This window comes from Syngnathoides biaculeatus, chromosome 13 (assembly GCF_019802595.1).
Source record: "Syngnathoides biaculeatus isolate LvHL_M chromosome 13, ASM1980259v1, whole genome shotgun sequence".
Classification (NCBI taxonomy): domain Eukaryota; kingdom Metazoa; phylum Chordata; class Actinopteri; order Syngnathiformes; family Syngnathidae; genus Syngnathoides; species Syngnathoides biaculeatus.
The window spans coordinates 25,845,516-25,864,711 of record NC_084652.1 but is presented as its reverse complement, the minus strand read 5'-3'; the positions used below and the strand labels follow the sequence as shown (position 1 = coordinate 25,864,711).

Genomic DNA, 19,196 nt, shown 5'->3' with positions numbered 1-19,196 from the left:
GTGGAAGACCGCATCATCAACTAAATCCATCCCATATCAACCGGAACACATGTTTGCACAAAGGTATGCCCTATATTTGATTTTCAATACATGTCTCGTATAAATGAATTCGAAGTTCTTCGCTAGCATAACACTGCTGCGTGTGAACGATTGACACACTTATTCTTTGTTGAGCGATATTTAGCGATGATCGGACTGCACAAACATATTGATTTCTTGCTGGCTCGCGGCCGAAGCTTAACCAGACTGTTTGCACGAAGATATGCCCTAAATTAGATTTTTAATACACGTCTCATATAAATGAATGAGACGTTCTCCGCTAGCATAACACCGCTACGTGTGAACGATTGAATGAAATCAGAAGCATGGCGTCTCGCTCAGTTAAGAATGTATTGTATTTAGAATCTATAATATATCGTTGATTTGAATGAAATCAGAAGCATGGAGTCTGTCTCAGTTCAGAATGTATTGTATTGTATTTGCCATTTTTACTGTTTGTCTTACATCAGCGCACGTGGCGTGACGTCACTTCAGGAGGCGTGGTTAAGTGCTCTGTACGGAGGGGTCAATTATTGCTGCCAAGGGTACCATAACCCATTATTGGGTTCAGAGGGCTGTTACATTTTCACAGAGGGTTGGAAAGGTTTGGATTTTTTTTTTCTTTCAGATGAGACCAAAATGGAAATTTTTGGTCATAATTCCACTAACCATGTTTGGAGGAAGACGAATGATGAGTTCCATCCCAAGAACACCATCCCAACTGTGAAGCATGGGGGTGATAGCATCATGCTTTGTTTGTTTTTTTTTCTGCACACGGGACAGGACAACTGCACTGTATTAATGAGAGGATGACCGCAGCCATGTATTGTGCGATTTTAGGGAACAACCTCTTTCCCTTAGTCAGGGCATTGAAGATGGGTCGTGGCTGGGTCTTTCAACATGACAATGACCCGAAGCACAGAGCCAGGAAAACCAACGAGTGGCTCCGTAAGAAGCAAATCAGGGTTCTGATGAGGCCTAGCAAGTCTCCAGACCTAAACCCAATAGAAATATTTGGAGGGAGCTGAAACTCCATGTTTCTCAGCGACAGCCCAGAAACCTGTCTGAGCGAGAGAAGATCTGTGTGGAGGAGAGGGCCAAAATCCCTCCTGCAGTGTTTGCAAACCTGGTGAACAACTACAGGAAACGTTTGACCTCTGTCAAGGCAACTGTACAAAATATTCACATTGGTTTTCTCAGGTGTTCAAATACTTATTTGCAGCTGTATCACACAAATAAATCATTAAAAAAAATCATACATTCTGATTTCCGGATTTTTCTTTTGAGATTATCTCTCGCACAGTAGACATGCACCTACGATAAAATTTCAGACCCCTTCATTAAGTGGGAGAACTTGCAATATAGCAGGGTATTCAAATACTTATTTTCTTCACTGTAGCTCTTACCTGTTGGAGATGAAGATTTTACATCTTGCGCGACTCTTATAAGGAATAGTCCCGATAAACAGAAATATTGTTCCAATGTCGTTCCTTGTTCTTTATTCTGAATGAATGTCGTACCAGGGCGGGAATGACTGCCGGAGAAAAATTCCTTGTGTTTTTACACTCTTGGCCAATAAATGTGATTCTGATTCTGATGCTTGTTTAGAGAATTTTTTTAGAGAAATTTTGGGACTTAACAGTGTAGCAAAAACTAATACCAGTACATTTACCTTAGTTACTATGCAGTTCATGCAATTTCCTTTATTTTTAATGTGATACGGCGTTCATTAAAGATTAAAGATTTCCCCTGACCTACTTCCAATAAGAGAATTGAATCTTGGCACAAATATTAGTCTTTCTCTACATAGGCTCCTGCAAGGGAGACACACTTCTCCCATCGCTTTCTGCAGTTTTGTAGACCTCTTATGTAGAACTCAGCAGGTTGTGCCTAAGCCTTGACTTCAGAAATGAGGCTTTCATCATTTTTGAATCGCTTTCCTTTTAAAAATGACTTCGTGGACGGAAAGAGGTGGAAGTCAGACGGTGCCAAGTTGGGAGAGTAAGGAGGGTGAGGAAGGACTTCATAGCTGCAGGCCCAAGCTTCTGTCTGGGCAACATGCGTGTTGTGAAATGGAGCATTGTCCCGCAGGAGTCGTACCCAGAATCCAGTCAGCATTCCACTTCTCTCTGTTTTGATTTTCGCAATTTGTTCAGAAGTGAGGCATAGTATGTTCCAGTAATTGTGGTAGCCTTCGCCAAGAAATCGATCATCACTACTCCACACTGATCCCAAAATACTGTCAGCATGACTTTGCCGGCTGATGGTTGGACCCATGCCTTCTTTGGAGGTGGTGTGTCTAAATGCTTCCATTGATTGGATTGAGCTTTTGTCTCCGGGTCATAGTGATGCACCCATGTTTCACCCTGTGTTATTAGTCCGTCAAAAAAGTCATCCTGGTTGTCTCGGCACAAGGTCAAAAGAGCTCGGGAGCACTCGACTTGTTCTTGTTTCTGGAAAGGAGTAAGTAACCGTGGAATCCATCCTCTCAAACTTTTCCCATGTGCAAACGGTCATGGATGATTTTTTGACCACAGACCCCACACTGATCTGAACCTCATGGGCTAGTTGGGGTACTGTTATACAACGATTGTCCAAGACGGCGGCCTCCACATACTGGCATCATCAATGGCGGACTGTGGGCGCCCAGCAATTGGGGCCGTTTCCACAGATGTACATCCACACTTGAACTGACGATGCCAGTGTTTGACAACGTCATATGATGGGGCATCCTCCCCATAAACTTCTTTCATCTCATCAAATGCCTCCGTCGGAGTGCGACCTTTCAAATACAGGAACCTTATGACTGCTCTGTACTCAGCTTGCTCCATCACTCTACCTTACTTTACTTCAGCACCTGAAAATGAGAAACGAATTATGTATCAGAGCTGCAAATTACCATGTGACCTATAGAGGTGTAAGGTAATGTCCGTGTACAATTTCAACTTCCTACCTTAACCGAAAGTAGGTCAGGGGAAGTCTTGACTGAACGCCCCTCTTAATTACTCATTGGTTGGATTAGGGATGGTGATTTGGTGCATGCATCTTCTTTATTCTGGGATGTGAACTTTGCCATACAGTCTGTGGTCAGGCATATAGTTTTACATCAGGGCCCTTGGGTAAAGTTTACTGACTTCTGTCTGCATTCATGATGACTAGAGCTGGATAATTTAGTGAGGAGAAAACAAACAGGATTTCTCCTGGTTCTTATTGCACTGATGAAAGTCCTCCAGATTTTCCCGGAAATCCAGATTTTCAGGTTTTCACGAAAATTCCTCTGGAAAATTGAGGAAAGATTCCCCAAAATGAATCTGGATATTAGTTGACAACATTGAACGAACATGCGTTTGAGTTCGTTGTTTTGCTCTCACAAGCGTAGCCATGTCTCTCAAGACGTCGCTTATTTTGTGTTGTCTTGACATTAATGTTGTTGTTGTTTTCCTTTCGGCTTGTCCCTTTCGGGGTCGCCGCAGCGTATAATCTCAGATGAACTCATATATATGGTTGGCACAATTTTTACACCGGATGCCCTTCCTGACGCAACCCTTCTCAGGGAGTGGAGGCCCCAGTGGGATACGAACCCACAATCCCTGGTTTACCAAACCAGTGCTCTAACCACTGAGCTACGGGGCCTCTAACATTAATATACATGTTTATTTCATAAACGTTGTTAACTAAACAAGCCTGCTCCAAAACAACCGGGATTCACCCGGAAACAGGAAAGGCAAGTTAACATTACCGAGGATGTACGGAAGTTCAGAGCTGCTTAACGTAATGCGAGCGCATTTACGTCGAAAGTCATCGACATCATGAGCCAGGAAATTCAGTTACACCGGGGTTTTCATTGCGTCGATCGCGACCCCCCCCCCCCCCAAAAAAAAGAGAAGTTAAGACTATCATCCACCTCGCCGCTTCATTCAGGTGTGGTCAATACGTCGCGCATGCACATAAAGGCGCGTTCTAGCAAGCCAGCCTCTTATTTACGGCAATCGCGGCGATGGTGCCCCCCCAACACACAACATCACGATTGGCGACAGGAATGTTTGTTACAATGTATCGCTAGCTTGTTGCCACATACGCCGATTATGTTGAACTAAACTTTCAGCATCTTCAAAACATTGCGGGTATAGACCGTTTGTGTTTATTCCTTGACAGGCCCGTGCATTTAAGTTTGTCAGATAAGTTTGTCAGATCAAGAATTTGTATTGATGAAAAATTTTAAATACCGTTTTATATCATGTTCTACTAATATCAGTTGAAAGTGGAAATTATCATTTCTGAGTTTGAAATTTTTGTTTTCTATTTTAGTTATGTATTTATTTTATTTTTAATTTACAAGTTATGTAATATTAATGCAGTAAGTTATTTTAAGGCCATCCCTAATCACACCCGCAACTTTATCTGCGAGCATGACTGACACACCTGTAGATATGGGACTGCCATATATATATATATATATATATATATATATATATATATATATATACATATATATACATATACACATATATAGTAAGTTTCTTTCGACTCGTCCCTTTCGGGGTCGCCACAGTGTGTCATCTCAGATGAACACACATTTGTTTGGCACAATTTTTACGCTTTGCTATTTCCTGATGCAACACTTCTCAGGGAGTGGAGGCTACAGTGGGATACGAACCCACAACCCCTGGTTTACCAAACCAATGCTCTAATCACTGAGCTACGGGGCCTCCCCTTATATTTATATATATATATATATATATATATATATATATATATATATATATATATATTAAAGGCAACTCATACTATTCGTATTACTAGATCTATATCTAAGATAGTGAGCAATGTGGTCGGGTGTATCAGTATAATGCGACGTAACAAGTTTGAGACTTAAACATTAATAGTAATTACTACAGATCAACTTCTTGAACATGTTTTGCTGTACGGTGTAGAAATTCTAGGATATATTTTTGTGTATATTCTATATCTATACTATAATGTGTATAATGTGGGGAAAAGGACAATTTTAGATGTCTTTTTACTGAATAGTTCACTTAATTCATTAGTTTTGTGATAAACTGGCATATTTTAAGCATATTTTAATGACAAATGTGATTTTGTGCTATCCAGTGATAGGGCAAAATAATCTGAGCTTGGACCTTGGGGAACTTCTCCCTAATTTTTTTTTCTTGGTCAGGACTTTTCATTTTTTTCAATTTTTGTCAGAATTTTGTTGACAGCTATCGCCAGAATGCACCACAGCCATCCATTTTTTCAAACTTTTCAGCGTGTATTTTTCCATTGAAGCCTATCTCATACATCCTCCTCTCTAACACCCACTGTCCTCATGTCCTCCCGCACATCATCCATCAACCTTTTCTTTAGTCTTCCTCTCACTCTTTTACCTGGGAGCTCCATCCTCAGCACCCTTCTCCCAACATACTCATCTCTCGCCTCTGAACATGTCCAAACTACTGAAGTCTGTTCTCTCTCACCTTGTCTCCAAAACATCCATCTTTGGCTGTCCCTCTAATTTCTAATCCAATCCAACCTGTTCACACCAAGCAAGAACCTCACCATCTTCATTTCTCCTACCTCCAGTTCTGCTTCCTGTTGTTTCTTCAGAGCCACTGTCTCTAATCCGTACATCATGGCCGGCCTCACCATTGTTTTATAAGTTTTGCCCTTCATCCTGGCAGATACTCTTCTGTCACATAGAACACCAGACACCTTCCGCCAACTGTTCCACCCCGCTTGGACCAGTTTCTTCACTTCCTTACCACACTCTTCATTGCTCTGTTTTGTTGACCCCAAGTATTGGAAGTTGTCCACCTTCGCTATCTCTTCTCCCTGGAGCTTCCTCCTCCTCTGCCCCTCTCATTCATGCACATATATTCTGCTTTAACATGGCTAATCTTCAATCCTCTCCTTTCCAGTGCATACCCCCATCTTTCTAACTGTTCCTCCGCCTGTTCCCTGCTTTCACTGCAGATCACAATATCATCTACGAACATCATGGTCCAAGGGGAATCCAGTCTAACTTCATCTGTCAGCCTATCCATTACTACCTCAAACAGGAAGGGGCTCAGCGCGGAACCCTGATGCAGTCCTACGTCTACCTTAAATTCTTCTGACACACCAACGGCACATCTCACCGCTGTTGTGCTACCCTCATACATGTCCTGTACTATTCTAACATATTTCTCCGCCACACCAGACTTGTGCATGCAGTACCATCTGTCATAGGCTTTCTTCTAGGTCTACAAAGACACAATGTAGCTCCTTCTGACCTTCTCTGTACTTTTCCACAAGCATCCTCAAGGCAAATAGTGCATCTGTGAAACTCTTTCTAGGTATGAAACCATACTGTTGCTCGCAGATACTTCTGTCCTGAGTCTAGCCTCCACTACTCTTTCCAACTGCCAGGCAAAGGAGTGAGAGGAAGACCAAAGGTAAGGTTGATGGGTGTCGTGAGGGAGGACATGAGGACAGTGGGTGTTCGAGAGGAAGATGCATGAGATAGGCTTAGATGGAAAAAGATGACACGCTGTGGCGACCCCTAACGGGACAAGCCGAAAGGAGAAGAAGAAGACAAATTGTTCCATTATATTGGAAATGGCAGAAAAGTAATTTACAATTAAAACCTGATTCTATGTGTTACTATTGAACCCTTAGCAATTAGCCAATCAGTGTTTTCCTCGAAATCAAACAGTTATTGGGTGTCCTCATAACAATATATGAGACATACTTTCATAAAAAGGGTTGGGAATTTCATCACACTTACTAACGGGACAAGCCGAAAGGAAAAGAATAAGACAAATTGTTCCATTATATTGGAAATGGCAGAAAAGTAACTTGCAATTAAAACCTGATTCCATGTGTTACTATTGAACCCCTAGCAATTAGCCAGTGTTTTCCTCGAAATCAAACAGTTATTAGGTGTCCTCATAACAACATATGAGACATACTTTCATAAAAAGGGTTGGGAATTTCATCACATTTAACCCCATACTTGTCGAGTTCTGGGGAATCACCCTGTTTACACCATAAATGAACAAGTCATTTAAATATACACATTGCTCCATAATATTATCTGATTGGTGATCGGGTAATGTTTTTGAAAACATGCTGATTGATGGCCCCAAAAATCCCGATTGTGTAAAGCAGGGGTGCCCAGACTTTTTTTTATAATACTGTATTTCTGCCTTAGTTTTAAAAGATCGTAACAACGAGTCACCTATGCCTCTTTTACCATCTCGGCATCTTGGAAGGACTTCTTGTTATTAAGGATGATGTGACGAACCTGGAAATGATGCTTCGGTGGCAGCTTTCGCTGTTAAACTATATTGGGTGAAAAGTGACTGCTGTGCGGCCAATTGGGATTTTAGTTTGTTCACTTTTCTCATTCTCAGCTTGCTTTTCGGTGGAATGTTGTCATCCATGCGCAAAGTTGCAGAAGTCTCATTCGACATCCAAGTGGTCACCAAATTGGCTGCATTTACTGTCCGTGACGTCACCACGGACATTCGCCATTGAAAACACACTGTGGCGCCTACTGTAGGACACGCCCCTTCAGACACGGAAGCTCTTTTCGAAGAAAACATCTCACAACCAAGTGAAGTGTCCGGGGCAATATTACCCTATTGTTTCGAGCCACATATAGATGACATGCGAATAACGGCCAAACCACCACCTCACCCTATCCACCTCAGCGCGGCGGTGATAAACGCCCATTTCCGCAGCTGACATGAGCCACCCTGGCAGCAGGCTCGGCCTTGTCGACAAGGCCGGTAGCGATCCACAAGGCCTGCGGAGGCCATCCTTCAGCGGCTGCTGCATGGAAGCCTTCCGATGAGCACATCGACACATTTAGCAACCCTGATTTATGGACTACGCCCCCCCACCCTCCAACTATTGTTTATTTAGTTTTTCGTAACTGTACACACACATACTTGTCATTTGGGACCCATGAAGCTCTCGTCTTTTGCACCCATGCAATCAATTTTTCACGACGAACTGGGTCTCTTGCAAACTTATGAAGGGTAAATCCGTCCTCCTGAGTGTTCAAGCCATGTCCAACAATGCACCGAGCCGGCATTTTGGCTAACACGAAGGAACAAAGAGCTACCTTCCTGGAGGTAAAACTAATATAAACAAATGAGTCCACTTGAGGGTGGTCCTGCCATGTATGTCACTTCCTGCTTCTTCTCGAAAACAAATCCCTCGAGAGGATTTTCATGGCGGGAATTACAAAACGCTGTATACGCCAAAATCATGTTTTGTGGTGAAAAAAAAACACATGGGTCCGTGTTGGCTGCTGTTTTTTCATTAATAACATACTAAAGATAATGCATTTCATGACAGTCGCACTTTAAACAACCATTCACACTCACATTCACACCTATGGGTAATTTAGAATCTTCAATTAACCTACCATGCAGGCCTGTGGGATGTGGGAGCAAACTGGAGTGCTCAAAGAAAACCCAAAGGTACGGGGAGAACATGCGATTTCTACACAGGTGGGGTTGGGATTTGAACTCTGGTCCTCAAAATTGTGAGGCAGACGCTCTGACCAGTCGATCACTGTGCTGCAGGAGAACAGAAAGTGTAAAAGTGTAATGCTAAATACCTACTGCACGCATTTTAGGCGTTTCATGCGGTGTGATTACTGAGAAATTCAATAATACAGTTCGCATGGATAGATGCATAGGAACTAAGTCTGCTGTTAAGCTCTTGGATAGGATGGCCTCACAGTGTAAAAAGCAGTGCGTAACAATCACATCGGGGTCTCTTTCACTCTGCTTACAAAGCTTTTGGTGGGTCTGACCATGCCTGTTGCTCCATCAGTGCAGACACCCGTGCAGTTTTCCCATTTAGGTCCACTTTGTACATGCTATTCAGATGGCACCCGGAAAATTTCCTCTCCTGTTTTTATTTTTTTTCGTTGCTTGCAAAAAAAAACTCTTCGCCTTTTGCATATCGATCCACAAACTGCACATTGGTCAGGAGTTGGGTATCTCCACTAATATTAGTGGACTCGTCAATTTTCAATTTCAACTGATAGGGACCTTTTCCAAAACTAAACTTTCGATGTCTGCAGACATCACCAAAACATCTGGAAATGGTGTCAAATAAAAGAGGGAGTTTGGCTATTTCTTTAGCCGCTTTGGGTTGTTGAACCATGTCATTACAATACCTTTACATGCGGGAAGTATTAATGTCTGCCACAGGGTGTGACTTTTTTAATTTGGAAACAAGTTCAGCAATGTAAAAGCTAGTTTTAAGGGCTTTCTTGTTTATCTTTGTTTTTACTCATCAACTTTGCCTATTCCTCCATGTACACTAAGGCGAACAAAATGTTTTGCATTCTTGTTCTGAAGTGGAGCGTATTTCATTTGGAGATGCTGTTTCAGCTGATTTGGACTGTTGGAAAGCTTTTCACCACACATCAAGCACAATGGAGTCATAATCGTTGGATCCCCGGTTACGGAAAATCCAAATGAAAGATAGCTTTTGCTATATTGCCTCACCCAGAGACTTTCCACAACCAATTTTGTCTTTGGTTTCATTTGACCTCCACTCATAGTTGTGCGTTCATCTGAGTCAGAATTTCTGAATTTTTTTTTATCTGCACTGTGGTTTGTGGTTAGATTAGTGTCATCCACATTTAAAAGATTTGGATTACAGCATTTACATTAGATCATTTTTAAAAAACTATTTATTTGTGTTTTTCCAAACTGAAAATGAAAAAAAAAAATGTAAAATGTAAATGTAATTGAAAAAAAAAAACATTGTGAACCAAACCAAGCCATCTATGAACTTTACATTTGAAAGGTCGTTTCCAACTTTTTTTTTTTTTAATGATATCCTCATCGTTTTTTCTTAGTGTAAAACTGAATTATTGCTTGCACAATACCAATGCATGTTGAATGCTGAAAGATGCTCCCAAACAGGTTTTAAGTTTGTTATGTTGCCTCCTATATTTAAAATACAGAATTAGCTTTTTGTGCGCTGTATTGTCTGTGGTTTCATCCTCGATCAGGCTGTGACAAAGTGGGATTTTAACATTACACACCATCTCATCCTGTGCTTTCTACTTTGGCATCAGACCAGACCTTTCTTACTCAAAAAAAAGAGAAAATCTCATCCAGTTTCAACACTTTTCTATTATGCACATTATCCAACAGTCATGGCCTCTTAAAGGTCAAGTGTCATCCCAATAAAAATTCTAAAATAGATAATTGTAATGAAAAATACATATAACATTATTCACTCCAATGTCTATACGAAAAAAATAAATGTGAGCGGAGAGCGCGTCATCCATGCGCCAAGTTGCAGACGTGTCATTCTACGACATCCAAGTGGTCGCCATATTGGCTGCATCCCCTGTCCGTGACATCACCCGGACATTCGCCAATGAAAACATGCGGTGGACCCTACTATGGGAGATGAACACGCCCCTTCTGACATGGAAGCTCTTTTCGAAAAGGACAACATCACACAACCTAGTAAAGTCACCGGGGCAATATTACACTATTGTTTTGAGCCATATTCAGATAATACGCAATCACGGCCAAACCGCCTCCCTGTCTGATCTACTTCCTCGGCGGAGATGAGCCATCGCGACTCATTGAGGCCGGCCGGTGTGGCTCATTTTCGGCACATAGGTGGCTTATCATGGAGCCGAGCCGGGCTGCTTTAGGGGGTTGTTCATAGCTAAGCATAGATGAACAACATCCGTCGATCCGGGGCGCTTTACGGCATTGTCGTCGCACGCGGCTGAGTTCGGCATTGTCTGCAGCGTTGTTCAGAGCCGCCGCCATCCTCAAGCCCGACGCACACCCTTCGCTGGCGAAACGACACAGCAGCCCGACGCCGTCCGACGCACACATCTACACAATTAGCATGCCTGTCATATGTACGCGGATCTTTTTGTTACGTTATGAGAGACCGATTAAGTGATCTGCCCCAAACTATTATTTTTTTTTAGTAGCTGTATACACACCTACCTGTCATTTGGAACCCACGAAGCTCTCGTCCTCTGCACCCATGCAATCCATTTTCACGACAAACCAGGTCTCTTGCAAATTTATGAAGGGTAAATCCATAGTCCCAAGTGTTCAAGCAATGTCCAGCAATGCAACGAGCCGCCATTTTGGCTAACACGAAGGAACAACGACCTACCTTCTCGAAGGTAAAACTAATAGAAACAAACGAGTCCACTTGAGGGCGGTCCTGCCATGTACGCCACTTCCTGCTTCTTCTCGAAAACAAATCCCGCGAGAGGATTTTCATGGTGGGAGTTACAAAAAGCTGTGTACGTCAAAATCATGAAGAAACAGATGGATCCATGTCGGCTGCCGTTTTTTCATTAATAACATACTAAAAATCATGCATTTCATGACAGTGGCCCTTTAAAGCAACAGCATTTCTTTTTAAACTTTTGCTATTACCAACAGATGTGAGGTCAGGCCCAAGTGTGAATGTTTTTAAATTAAAGTTAAAAACTTGTTTTTTCTCATGCTTTTTAGAATATATCCACTTTTCGATCATATTACTTGCACTGTATGTGGTTTTGTCTTTTTTTAACATTTTGTCATTTTTATAGTTTTTATCCGGTTTTAAATGTTTTATCTCTTTGTTTTCAAATGAGTTTAATCATGTAAAGCACACTGAGTTACCTCGTGTATGGCTATACAAAAAATTTGCTTTTGCTTATTATTCTAAACATAAGCAGCATGTCTATCTCGTCTTTGCAGTAGGTTTCCCAGACTGTGTTGGTAACTAAAGCACCAGTGGTGGGTGGCAAAATTAGGACGCTGTCATTATCCACCACATTGATGGGCTGCATAAGTACTGTACTGTAACATTTGTAATTATGAGTATAACCCTTTAGTTCAGTGTGCTGCCAAAATGTTTAAAAAAAAACAAACCAAAAGATGTCAGGTCTTTTTTTTAGGCATGCCGTCCGCGATCGATGCATTGTGTCACTGTCGTGCTGCATCCTCCCTTCAGGGCACCAAAAAGTACCGCTGTCTTCTACATCTAATTGAGGTAGATTTTTCTTTTACAGCAAATTAAAGTGGAATGGAGAACATTTTTTTTCTATCCCCACTTAAAGTAAAATCTTTTTTGCCACGTTTATACATTATACAAGGGCTTTTTAAACCGCATCAATAATTCACAGATTTTGAGGATTCATGGGGAGGACATAACCGCCACGAATAATAAGGGTATACTGTATACACGTGTGTACTTAATTGTTAAAAAATACATTTACAGTATTTAAAATCTATAATGTATCTTTGTTCATCTGCGAGTGCGGCAGAGCAACAGACAAATTCTGAGATGACACAGAGTACATACAGGAATTAACTTATCGACTTGTGACATTTTTTTTTTTGTTGGTGTAACATGAGATTTCTCAACAATAAAATATGTTCTTTGGCTCTGAAAAAGTTGGAATCCCCTGCTCTGGCCATATCGAGTTCAATACAAGAGCAGCATTTTTCCAAACCACCAGCTCTAGCATTAGATCACGAGACGACATAACATTTTGATGTCTTGCGAGCCGTATTGCAATGAAAGTATGTGAACTTACATCAAGCCATTGTTACAAGAAGTCCTCAACACCCCGCCCCCCATTTTCTTCTGATAATACAGTCCACGCGATCTATTCAGAAACAAGTGTATAAAGTTGGAGTTGAGATGAGTAGACCAGATGAAAGCACACCGATCACAAAAAAAAAAAAAAAAAAAACAGGATGCATTGATATTGGAATCTTCTTTTCCTTTTGGCTTGTCCAGTGAGGTGTTGCCACAGCGCATCATCTTTTGCTATCTAGGCCCAATTTAGACTAACGAGACTCTCTTAGCCTATTCCTTTTCCTCGCTAACACCTATTGCCCTCATGTCTTCACTCGCTCTTTTGCCTGGCAGCTCCATCCTCAGCAATGTACTCACTCGAGCCTCTGGACATGTCCTAACCATTGATGTCTGCTCTCTCGAACCTTGTCTCCAAACCATCCAACTTTGGCTGTCCCTCTAAATGAGCTAATTTGTAATCCTGTCCAACCTGGTCAATCCCAGCGAGAATCTCAACATCTTCATTTCTGCCATCTCCAGTTCTGCTTCCTGTTGTCTCTTCAGTGCCACGGTCTTAAATCCATACATCCGAGGCGGCCTGACCACTGTTTTATAAACTTTGCCCTCCAACCTAGCAGAGTCTCTTCTGTCACATTGCACAGACACTTTCCCCCAGCTGTTCCAACCTGCTTGAACCCGTTTCTTCACTTCCTGACCACACTCACCATTGCTCTGTATTGTTGACCCCAAGTATTTGAAGTCGTCTATCCTTGCTATCTCTTCTCCTTGGAGCCTCACCCTTCCTCATAAACCCCTCTCATTCATGCACATATATTCTGTTTTACTTCAGCAAATCTTCATTACTCTCCTTTCCAGTGCATGCTTCCATCTTTCTAATTGTTCCGCCATCTGCTCTCTGCTTTCACTGCAGATCAAAATGTCATCCGTGAACATCATGATCCAAGAGGATTCCAGACTAACCTCATCTGCCAGCCTATCCATTACCACAGCAAAAGGAAGGGGCTCAGAGCTAATCCCTTATGCAGTCCCACCTCCACCTTAAATGCTTCTGTTACACCAACGGCTCACCTCAGCACTATTGTGCTGCCCTCATTCATACATGTCCTGTACTATTCTAAAATATTTCTCTGCCACACCAGACTTACGCATCCAGTATCACAGTTCCTATCTTCATACCCTGTCATAGGCGTTCTCTAGATCCACAGACACAATGTAGCTCCTTATGATCTTTTCTGTACTTTTCCATGACCATCCTCAAAGCAAATAATGCATTTGTGATACTCTTTCTAGGCATGAAACCATACTGTTGCTCGCAGATACAATGAAGAAAGTATTTGAACACCCTGCTATATTGCAAGTTCTCCCACTTAGAAATCATAGAGGGGTCTGAAAATTTCATTGTAGGTGCATGTCCACTTTGAGAGAGATAATGTAAAATGAAAAATCAAGAAATCACAATGTATGATTTTTTTAACAATTTGTGTGATACAGCTGCAAATAAGTATTTGAACACCTGAGAAAAACAATGTTAATATTTTGTACAGTAGCCTTTGTTTGCAATTCCAGAGGTTTGTTTGCAATTGTTTCCTGTAGTTGTTCACCAGATTTGCACACACTGCACGAGGGATTTTGGCCCACTCTTCTCTAGATCAGAAAGTTTTCTGGGCTGCCACTGAGAAACACAAAGTTTCAGCTCCCTCCAAAGATTTTCTATTGGGTTGAGGTCTGGAGACTGGCTAGGCCACGCCAGAACCTTCATATGCTTCTTACGGAGCCACTCCTTGGTTTTCCTGGCTGTATGCTTCGGGTCATTGTCAATTTGAAAGATCCAGCCACGACCGAGATCTTCAATACTCTGACTGAGGGAAAGAAATTGTTCCACAAAATCTCACAAAACATGGCCACGGTCCTCCACTCTTTAATACAGTGCAGTCGTCCTGTCCCATGTGCAGAAAAACACCCCCAAAGCATGATGCTACCACCCCCATGTTTCACAGAGATTGTGTTCTTGGGATGGAACTCATCATCCGTCTTCCTCCAAACACGGTCAGTGGAATTAGTACCAAAAAGTTCAATTTTTGTCTCATCTGACCACAAAATCTTCTCCCATGACTCCTCTGTATCATCCAAATGGTCAATGGCAAACTTAAGACGGGCCTTGACATGTGCTGGTTTAAGCAGGGGAACCTTCCGTGCCATGCATGACTTCAAACCATGATGTCTCAGTGCTCCACTCCGATTGAGATTGATCGTCATGTTTAGCTTCTTCCATTTTCTAATGATTGCTCCAACAATGGACCTTTTTTCACCAAGCTGCTTGGCAATTTCTCCGTAGCCCTTTCCAGCCATGTGGAGTTGTACAATTTTGTCTCTGGTGTCTTTGGACAGGTCTTTGGTCTTGACCATGTGACAAGTATGAGTCTTACTGATTGTATGGGGTGGACAGGTGTCTTTATGCAGTTTACGACCTCACATAGGTGCATCTGATTGAGGATAATACATGGAGTGGAGGTGGACTTTTAAAGGCGGACTAACAGGTCTTTGAGGGTCAGAAATATAGCTGATAGACAGGTGCTGAAATACTTATTTGCAGCTGTATCAGACAAATCGTTAAAAAGTCATACATTGTGATATCTGGATTTTTCTTTTGAGATTATCTCTCTCACAGTGGACATGCACCTAGGGTGGAAATTTCAGCCCACTCCATGATTTCTTAGTGGGAGAACTTGCAATATAGGAGGGTGTTCAAATACTTATTTTCCTCACTGTATAATAGGGTGGCACGGTGGAACAGCTGTAGAGTGTCAGCCTCGCAGTTATGTGGACCTGGGTTCAATTCTGGCCACGCCTGTGCGGAGTTTGTGTGTTCTCCCTGTGTCTGCGTGGGTTTTCTCTGGGCACACCTTTTTCCTCCCAAATCCCCAAAACTTGCGTTAATTGAAGACTCTAGATCACCCCTCGGTGTGATCGTGTGTTCGACTTTTGTCTGTCTCCACGTGCCCTGCGCTTGGCTGGCAACTAGTTGAGCGTGTACCCTGCCTCTTGCCGGATGACAGCTGGGATTAGCACAGACAGTCCGGCAACCCCTGTGACGATAAGCAGCTCAAAAAATTGATGGATATATCTAATTCTAAAATATTTGAAATATTTTGAAAACAAGCACCACAAGAATTGAAATTTAACATACAAATACTATGGATTAGCACAATAGATGGGTGGAGGGATGATCTGATGTGCATGTGTGTGAGTGAGAGAGAGACAGTTCAATGTGGGCTTCACCGGATTATCCGAGTGAAATGAGGCAGGAGTCGCAGGTTAAAAAAACCCACCACATTCAGACATATCCGGGAGATGGGGTACAAGTCTCGGCTCCTCGGGAAGTGTCTCAACTGAGCCAAGGAGGATTGGACTAGTGGTCCAAGGTCCTCATTTCTGATTTAAAGTAAAGTCGTGATTTGGGGTGCAAAGTCCACTGCAGGTGTTGATGAACTCAGATTTCTTAAACCCAAAGTTACAACAACCATCTAACAGGATGTTTTGGAGGACTTCATGATTCCTTTTGCTGAGGATCTGTAAGAAGATACAGTTTGTATCTTCTTGAGTGACCTACGTCCTGCCCATACTGCTAGAAACACCAAAACCTAGTTTGATGCCCATGTCCATTGACTGACGAACTAACTCGCCATATCTAAACCCCACTGAGAATATAGGGGATACTTTCAAAAGAACCCAAAACAAAGAAGAACTGATAGGAAGGGAAAGAAAATCTGGTTTTGGATAACTTCCTTGGCATGTCACACAGGCTAATTGCATTGAGGCAGTGATTAAAGCATGGGGATTTTCAACCAAATATTGAAGATTGACATATGGTTTTGAAAGTACCATATTTTGATTGATTTAGTGTGACCTATCCATCCACTGATTTTCTGAGTTCCTTATTCTCCCATTTGGGTGATCTGACTGACGTGAAAGGATAATTTTAGTCTTATTTGACTTCTGACAGTGAAACAAAATATAAATGTTTTTGCACAGTATGTAAATTTGATGTTTGAACTTTATGAGTGTGCATGTGAAAATGCGTTAATCGTCCCACACCAACTTAAGTCCCAGAGCAGAGTATCTGCGGATACATCCAAGTACATTGACACTGTCTCGCTTGCACAATAAACTCCAGAAGTGACACATAATATGCCTGTAAGGTGAGGGCTCATGACCCTGTCCTACCTAGCCGAGAGGCAGGCTCGGCTCTAGGCGCCCATCCGAAAGGACCCCAGTGGAAGGGTGCCGCAGGACAATGGAAAAGGAAGGGGGTTTTCCGAGAGAACCCCGTGGCTGGTTAGATTAACCAGATAGGAAAGCACAGAAGCGGGACATGAGCCACAAGAGGTGGGAGTCAAATGTTAAATTCACAGTAGGCATGTCCACATGTCTACAAAGTTGGCGTAGACCACATTTGGCAACTTGAATAAAGTCCACAATTTTGACCCAAAAAATGAGTTGAAAAATCACTGATGTAAGACACTCTCAACCTTGTACTCATACTAATGATTGTTTAATCTTTAATCTCAGCAGATCAAGTGTTAACTGTTCAATCACATTTTATACTATTTGATTTCAAATCAAGACAAACAGTTCTCAAAATTTCACAGCTTCACCTGTAGAGTTGACACACTGACACAGACATCAAGGCATGTATTTGAAATATTTATGCAGTTTCTGAAAAGTCAGTAACATTAAGTAAATAGTTAATTTCTGTATTTGTGTTCCATTGTTGATCAATCCCAGCTTGGTCTTCTCCAAGAGAGGGTCCCCCAACCTTTTGGTCCCTATCTACCAATAAAGGAATCGAGTCTTTTGGAGATCAGAATCGGGATTTGATGGGAAACTTGTAATTGGATAAGCTCCAGCAGGCTTCTTTTAGTAGCTGTCTTGCACAGCAGGACCGCAGGGAATTATGCAGTTTATCAAATTGTTGTTGGGAAGTTGGCAACTGGGTCAGTAACTGCACCGGCATACCTATAGTCAACACGAACTTGCAAACTCTTCACAGGCGAGGCCGAATTTGAGCCTGGGCCCTCAGAGATGTGAAGCTGATGTGCTAATCGGCCTTTCACCGTGCAGCTACAACTTCAATGTGGGCTTCAATGGAATCATTGAGAATTTGCCTTTCAGCTTGTCCGGTTAGGGGTCTCCACAGGGACTAACATCAACTCTATAATCAAAAGAGTCCAGCAAAGGATGTACTTCTTGTGGCTTCTGGGGAACCACGGTCTGTCACAAGAGCTGCTGAAACTGCTCTACACAGCGGTCACTGAATTAGTACTGTGTACCTTAATCACGGTCTGGTTTGGGGCTGCCACAAGATGGACAAACTCCGACTGCAACGGACAATCAAAACATCTGAACGGATTGTCCGCACCACAATACCCACTCTTGAAGACTTGCACGCCACTCGAACTAGGACCAGAGCGGACAGGATTCTTTCAGGCCCTGCACATCCTGGCCACCAGCTCTTCCAGGTTCTTCTGTCGGGTAGGCGCTACTGATTAATACAAATCAAAACTAGCAGGCATTCAAACAGTTTTTTCTATCTTGCAATTCAGTAATTAAATTCTTGATCACCGAACCAATAGTTTTTGTTATTGTTGTTGTTGGATTAAACCCTTGACCTCAGAACTGTGAGACCAGCAGTTTATTCCTGCTCCACCATGCCGCCCTTATAAGGAATAGTTCCGATTAATTGAATGTCTATTGTTCTTTGCTCTGTTAGTTTGTTCGTTCTGAATGTCAAAACTATGAGGCCGGCACCAACTGCCGGAGAAAAATTCCTTGTGTGTTGTTACATACTTGCCCATTAGAGCTGATTCTGATTCTTTAAACTCTATTCACATGCTCCGAGCATCATGATTTGCGGCACTGTGGAGGTCTTTTGTGCTGCACCAGCATCCCACAAAGAATGCCGGGATCATGTAAATAGCGTTTAAAGTGCATGCACTACACACATTCTTCCCCCTTTTCCTTTTAATTTGTCAATTATTTTGTGAGTCATTCTTTTGTTTTATTATTTGTTAGTTATGCTAGTCTGTGCTGTGGTTTGATCATTTTAGTTTCGATGCGACAGTGAGTGTGTACAACATTGTCAGTCATGAACTACCTAAACAGGCAGTGTGTGGGGCTTCTTCTGCTTCCAGATGTGAAATGCAATTTTTCCTTACTGCCTCATGAGCTCCATCATAGGGTAGCTTGCATCCATACTAGAGCATGTGCTGGCATGCATGCTGACAGTCTAACCAGTATGTGATAATAGTGCATCCATTATTTGCCGAGTTTTGTCATTCTTGGAGCTGTAAGGACAGCTTTTTCCCCAGAGCCATCAACTCTTTGAACTCAAAACCACTGAACATAAGAGTACCGTCGTGTAGTATTATGCAACTGCACTTTTGTCTGCTCTTCTTGGTTTTAATCATCTTGCCAAAGCCTGGACAGGGAATATAAGACTGAAAAATACACCCCATGCAATTGTTTATTTATTTATTTTTGAAATAACTGTGCCTTGATGTTCGTATTTT

The 19,196-nt window shown here is 42.1% G+C and overlaps 1 protein-coding gene across 4 annotated transcripts in view; it reads left to right on the top strand.

Annotated features, from left to right (window-relative positions):
• fam110b (family with sequence similarity 110 member B) overlaps positions 1 to 19,196 on the top strand; it is a 74,989-nt gene that overhangs the window by 19,081 nt on the left and 36,712 nt on the right. The window contains exon 1 of one of the 4 annotated variants that reach the window (XM_061838393.1): positions 15,355 to 18,159. The exons of the other annotated variants lie outside the window; for them this stretch is intronic. The gene's annotated coding sequence lies outside the window, so the exon portion shown is untranslated. Of the gene's footprint in view, positions 1 to 15,354; positions 18,160 to 19,196 lie in introns of those variants that run through there. 4 annotated transcript variants of the gene reach the window in all.